This window comes from Talpa occidentalis, unplaced genomic scaffold, assembly GCF_014898055.3.
Source record: "Talpa occidentalis isolate TD23 unplaced genomic scaffold, MPIMG_talOcc4v2.1 talOcc4.8, whole genome shotgun sequence".
Classification (NCBI taxonomy): domain Eukaryota; kingdom Metazoa; phylum Chordata; class Mammalia; order Eulipotyphla; family Talpidae; genus Talpa; species Talpa occidentalis.
The window spans coordinates 49,977,837-49,984,604 of record NW_023605194.1 but is presented as its reverse complement, the minus strand read 5'-3'; the positions used below and the strand labels follow the sequence as shown (position 1 = coordinate 49,984,604).

The 6,768-nt window shown below is 37.2% G+C and overlaps 1 pseudogene; it reads left to right on the top strand.

The window, feature by feature from the left end:
- The first annotated feature begins 2,481 nt into the window (after positions 1–2,481).
- On the top strand, positions 2,482–5,504 carry LOC119234645 (40S ribosomal protein S2-like; annotated as a pseudogene).
- Positions 5,505–6,768: the final 1,264 nt, after the last annotated feature.

Below are 6,768 nucleotides of genomic sequence, written 5' to 3'. Positions count from 1 at the left end.
CATAACCTATGGTTGACTTGAGGAGACCATGCAGGTTATACAGGGAGAACTGGGTTGTTACGACCAGTGCCTTCCAGAAGGTTCAGGCCCTGGTCACCATCTTTGGATATTTGATATGTTTTGCCCCAAATAATTTTTAGAATCATTTTGGAAATATCAAGTGTGAATGGTCATTCAGACTCCAAAATGTGACTTTGGGGCCAAGTGGCAGGGCCCTGTCATGCTATGGGGAAGGTAGTCCAGCCAGGTTGTGTGTAGAGACGTACAACAAACCTGACAAAAATGTTTTGGCTTTCATTCTAAAGGATTATTTATCTTAATATGACTACAAAAACAGATTATTAAGCTTTATTCCCAGGGAAGTTGAACCACACACCTTTTCTCAGGCTCTCCCCCATCCTGAGCCTCAATGCACTGCTGTCCAGCACAACCTTCTTGGATCTCTAAGTGAGGCTTGATTGCAGTAGAGGCAGAGGCAGAGTGGGGCCAGTGATAGATTGCAACCCAGGGATAGAGAGAGACTGCTTATCTTGCCTGGTAACTAAATACAAGAATGTCTATTTCAAAAATAACTTGCTAATAGAAACTGGCATTTTTACATTTTGCTACAGCCAAATTGGTAGCAGTAGGATGCTCTGTTTCTTGATAAACAATCTGTGGTGCAAATACAGTGTTCAGAATCAACTCTTCACGAGACAACAAAAACCAGTGTCCAGACTATATCCCATTCCCCACACTACCCTTCTGCAGGAGTTTTGGCAGGCCAATTAAAAATACCTCTATCCTCCCAAATTTTGAATGGATGTATACAGAACTGGAGTATATCCATTTTATTACAGGTAAAAGCTAGTCTGGAGGTTGTGATTAAATGTGCAGCCACAACAGTTTCCTAATTACACCTGAGTAAATCAGACTTACCCCAAGAGGTGCCTATGGGGTTGGACAACTATGAAGCTTTCCCCAGGCAGAAACAGGTGGTTCACCTCATGACAGAGTAAGAAATAAACTTGACCTGAGAAAGTCTGCTCTAACAAACAGACTGTTCTAATAAACAGACTGCTCTAACAAAGTGTGGGAAAAGATATAGCATGCTCACATTAATCAAAAAAAAAGCTAGAGTGGTTATATTCATATCAGACAAAGTAGATTTCAGATCAGTGAATATTGCCAGGTATAAAAATGTAACTTCATAAAAAAAAGGGGGCCATTCATCAAAAGTATAAGAACCTTAACATTTATATACCTAGTAGCAGAGTTTTAAATTCTGTGAAGCAAAAACTGATAGAAATAAAAGGAGAAGTATACAAGTACATAAATATAGTTGGGGACTACAACACTCATCTTTCAATAATTGTTGGAACAAATAAACAGGAAGGATATAGAACAGGGTCACCAAACTATAGGCTTTAGTAAAATCCAGTTTATTGTGGATCAGATACAGCCACACCCATTTATGTACTGACCTGCTATAGTGCAGATTTGAGTAGTTGTGACAGAGAATATAACTCACAAAAATGAAAATATTTACTGGCCTTTCATAGAAAAAAGTTTATGTACCACGACACCCCTGATACACAAGATTCGAAAACATATCAACCAATTTGACATAACTTATAATTATAGAACATTCCATGGTATAGAACATACATTCTTTTCAAGTGCACATAGAACATTTACAAAGATAGACCATATTTGGGCCATAAAACAAGACTCAATAAATGTTAAAGTTTTCAAACATGTGAAGCATATTATCTGATCATAGTGAAATTAAATTACAAATCAACAAAAAATAGATCTCTGGAAATCTTCAAATATTTGAAAACTAAAGAACTCATTTTAAGTATAATGTGAGTCAAAAAATTGAAAGGAAAATAGTAACATTTTTAATTAAATGCAAATGAAAAACTATTAACCACAGTATGGAGAAAGAAATATATACAGAAAATACCTATACTAGTAATTTAGAAGACCTTAAATCAATGACCTCAGCTTTCACCATAGGTAGCTAGAAAAAAGAACAAATCCGATCTAAACTAAGCAGAAAGAAAAAATTAGAACAGAAATAAATTAAGTAAAAAACCAAAGGAAAAACAAAACAAAGTTAGTTCTTTCAGAAAATCAAGTAAGATTGACAAGCCTCTAGCACAAATGATAGGAAAAAAAGAAAGACATAAATTACCAATGTTGGGAATAAGAAACATCACTATAGATATTTTAAGATAGTGAGAAAATGTTACATTTTTATGCTTAAAAATTCAACAACAGATAAAAGTGCACAAATACTTTGAAAAATATAAACTACCAAAATTTACTCAAGAAAAATAATCTAAGTACCGCTAAGTCTATTAAATCTGACCCCCAAAAATAAAGCTATAAACAATATCCCTGATAAACATAGGTGCAAAAATCCTCTACAAAATCCTAGCAAACAAAATACAGCAACATAGTAAGAGAATCATCCACCACAATCAAATACGTTTCATGCCCTGGGATGCAAGGTAGGTGCAACATATGCAATGTCATTCATCAGATTAACAAAAAGAATGATAAAAATCACACGATCATTTCAATAAGCACTGAAAAACACATTCAGCAAGATACCATATCCATTTATGAAATGGGAATAAATAGAATCTATCTTGTTCAACATAGTATCAGAAATCCAATCAGAGAAATCAAGTAATAAAAAGACATAAATGGAATCCAATTGGAAAAAAGGTAAAACCATCATAATTTGAAGGTAACATAATATATACAGAAAACCCAAAAGGCTTTACCAAAAAACTACTCAAAATAGTAAATGAATACCATAAAGTGGCAGAATATAAAATCAATACCTGAAAATTTGTTGCATTTCCATATGCAATGTAGCAGAAAAAAAGGAAATTAAAAATAATCCCCTCAAAAGGAATGAAATACCTGGTAGTAAATAAAGGAGGTGAAGAACCTATACATTAGGTCTCTTAGAGGAAATAAAAGAACACACAAAGAAATGGGAAAATATCCTGTGCTCATGGATTGGAAGAATAAACATCATTAAAATGGCCATATTCTCTAAGGCAATTATAGATTCCATGCAATGCCTATCAAAATCTCAATGACTTCTTTCAATGAAATAGAACAAACAATTACAAAATTTGTAAAGAATCAGAAAAGGCCCTAAACAGCTGAAGCAATCCTGAGGGAAAAAAAGAGAAGTGGAGGTATCATACTATACTATAATACCCAGCAACAGTAATCAAATCAGTATGGTACTGAGTAAAAACAGAAAAACCAATGGAATAGAATAGAAAGTCCAGAAACAAACCCATACAAATATGTACAATTAATCTTTGAGAAAGGATTCATGACTATAGAATGAAGAAAAGAAAGACACTTTTAACAAATGGTTCTGGGATACATGGGAAACTTCATGCAAAAAAAAAAAAAAAAAAAAAAGAAAGAAGCTAGATTCATACATAATTCCATACCAAAAATTATTTCAGTGAATTAAAGATCCAGCTATAAGAACACAAAATAATTAAAACATAAGGGAGGGATACACTATAGGACATCTACATCAAAGATGTATTTGAAGATACAATTTCAATGGAAAGGAAAACAAAAGCAAAAACAAGTCAGATTACATTAAACTGCAAAACTTTTGTACCTCAAAAGAAAGCATCATGGGGTAATGGGGTGGTAGGAGAATTACAGGGGTTACATAAGAGAAAAAAAATTTAAAAAAAGAGGGGCCTCCCTGGTGGCGCACGGGGTTAAGACACAACCTATGAAGCTATCCGCAGCCACTGCAGCACGAGTTCGATCCCTAGCTGGCCAGGGAGCTACCCACATAGTGCAGCAGACCTCTCCTGACTTGCCCACTGCTCCCTTCAGCAGTGTATTTCAGTCAATCTGCCTGTTCTGCTCCCCACTCCGTCTCTCTGTCGCTGGTGAATCCTCTCACCGCCGCCTCTCCCCATCTCTGGCCTATACCCTAGTTCTTATATGCATAAATAAATACATCTTAAAAAAAAAAAAAGAAAACATCACAAACAAAAAGGCATCCTGCAGAATGGGAGAACATATTTGAACAATCACGCATCTGACAATGGGCTAATTTCCAAAATATACAAACCAACAAAAACACATACAACCCAATCAAAAAATGAGCAAAAGACCTAAATAGACATTTTTCTAAACAAGACATTCATCTACAGAAAACTTCCTTCCTTTCTAAACAACAGACTCCTTATAATCTGAGATTTTAGGAGTGGTATTGGGCTTATAGGCAACTTCCTGGTTTCAAATGAAGCTGTGGAATTTATGGTATAAACTTGAATCAGATTATCTGCATCTCAATTCTATCATGGTTACATTTAGTATGTACCTTCAAATTAGTTGTACCTTGAAGAATTGTGAGAATTAAATTAAACATGACAATTCAATTAATGAATTTGATTGAAAATAAAAAAAGAAGATATTCATATGGCCTACAGACATATGAAAAATTGTGCAACATCACTTATTATAAGGAAAATGCAAATCAAACCACAATGAGTTATCACTTCACCCATGTGAGAATGTCCCATATCAAAAAGAATGTAAACAACAAATGTGGGAGAGGATGTAAAAAAAAAAAAAAAAAGAACTCTCACCCACTGTTGGTGGGAATGCAAGTTAGTGCAGCCTCTACAGAAAACAGCATGGACTTAGTGAACACCAAATGGCAGATGACTCCAGTGGGGGGAGGGGAACCTAGAATGGGAAGCCGAGGCAGCATTGCAGGAGTGGTCTAGGCACAGCTGCAGAGCTCAGGGAGGCAAGGCTGAGGACAAGGAGAGAATCCTCCTCACTAAGCTGGGTTGCCTGGTCAAGGACATGAAGATCAGGTGGCTGGAGGAGATCTCTTCCTTTTCCATCAAGGAATCTGAGATCATTGATTTTTTTTTTTTTTCCTGGGGCCATCCCTCAGGATGAAGTTTTGAAAATTATGCTCTTGCAAAAGCAGACCCATGCTCGCCAGTGCACCAGGTTCACGGCATTTGTCGCAACAGACACATTATAGGTCTGGCCATTTAATGCTCTAAGGAGGTAGCCACTGCCATCGGAGGGGCCATCATCTTGGCCATACTCTCCATCATCCCCTGCGGCAAGGCTACTGGGGAAAAAACATCAGGAAGCCCTACACCATCCCCTGCAAGATGAGGCCACTGTAGCTCTAGGCTGCTGTGCCTTATCCCTTCCCCAGGGACACTTCCCTTCTCCCTTCCCCTGTGCCTAAGAAACTGCTGCTGGCCAGTATTGATGACTACTACACCTCAGTGAGGGCTGGGCTGCCTGGACAACTTAGCCAAGGTCACCTTCGATGCCATTTCTAAGACCTAAAACTATCTCACCTCCAACCTCTGGAAAGAGACTATGTTCACCAAGTTACCCTATCAGGAATTCCTTGACCATCTGGCAAAAACACACAGGAGAATCCCAATGCAAGGACCCAGGCTCCAACTGTGACCTCCATATAACTTATATACCAGAAAATAAAGTGAATTTCTCCTATTTTTTTAAATGAAAACGGTTTGGAGATTACTTAAGAAAATAAAAATGGGAATCCCATATGATCCAGCAATAACTATGCTAGGTATTTACCCCCCAAAATATGAAAGCTCTAATATGAAAACACTTAAATACTCAGTGTTCATAGCAGCAATAACAATTGCCAAGTTATGGAACCAATCTTTGTATCCATTAACGAATAAATGAAGAAATTGTGGAATACACACACACACACACACACACACACACACACACACACACATGGAATACTACACAGCTATTCAAAAGGTGAAACAGTGCCTTGGGGAACAAAATGAATGGACCTTGAGGTGACTATACTAAGTGAAATAAGTGAGAAAATGAATGACAGATAGCAGACGAATTCACTTATATGTGGAGTATAAATCACCAGAAACATATACCAGAAAATATAGCAAAACAAATCTTGGATTTAGTGAAAAAAATTACTGATTACCAGAGGAGCGGGAGGAAAAAGGGAGAGAGAGAGAAGAGGATAGGGCATTGGCAAGGGTGGTTCGGTGTAAACTGAGTGGAACATGTGCACATATGGAACATTAAAAATGCAGCCCCAAAACTATAATTAAAACTGAAATGTGGGGCCTCCCCAGTGGCGCAGCAGTTGAGTGCTGGGCTGCGAAGCTCTGCACCGCCGGTTCGATCCCCGGCTGCCAGGCGAGGGTCCCACATGGCACACAGACCTCTCCTGCTGCCCGCTGCTCCCCTCAGCAGTGTACTTCATCACTCTGCCTGTTCTGTTCTCCTCTCTGGCTCTGGTGAATTCTCTCACCCTCCCGCGCTTCTGACTGTACCAGTGCTTATATAAATAAATAAATCTTAAATTAAAAAAAAAAACTGAAATGTGTTGTCTAAAACTTCCCCACAAGGCTCAAATGGCAAAGTAGCATAGCATAAACTTCTGTAAAGTGGCATATATGAGTATAAAGACATTTTGTTTTTTTGAGAACAGGACAATTTTTGACAAAGATAGAGATAATTGAATGGAAAAACAACAGTGTTTCCAATGAATGGTATTATCTATTATTAACAAATAATATCTATCACATTAAATCCTTATAAAAAGTCTTTGCAGTAGGAATTATTATTTCCATTTTCAATGTGGAAAGTGAGATCACTTTTTTTTTGCCCAATATTTCAAGCAAAAAAGTGGTAACACTGGAATATGAATTCTGTTTGACTCCAGAATTCATGCTC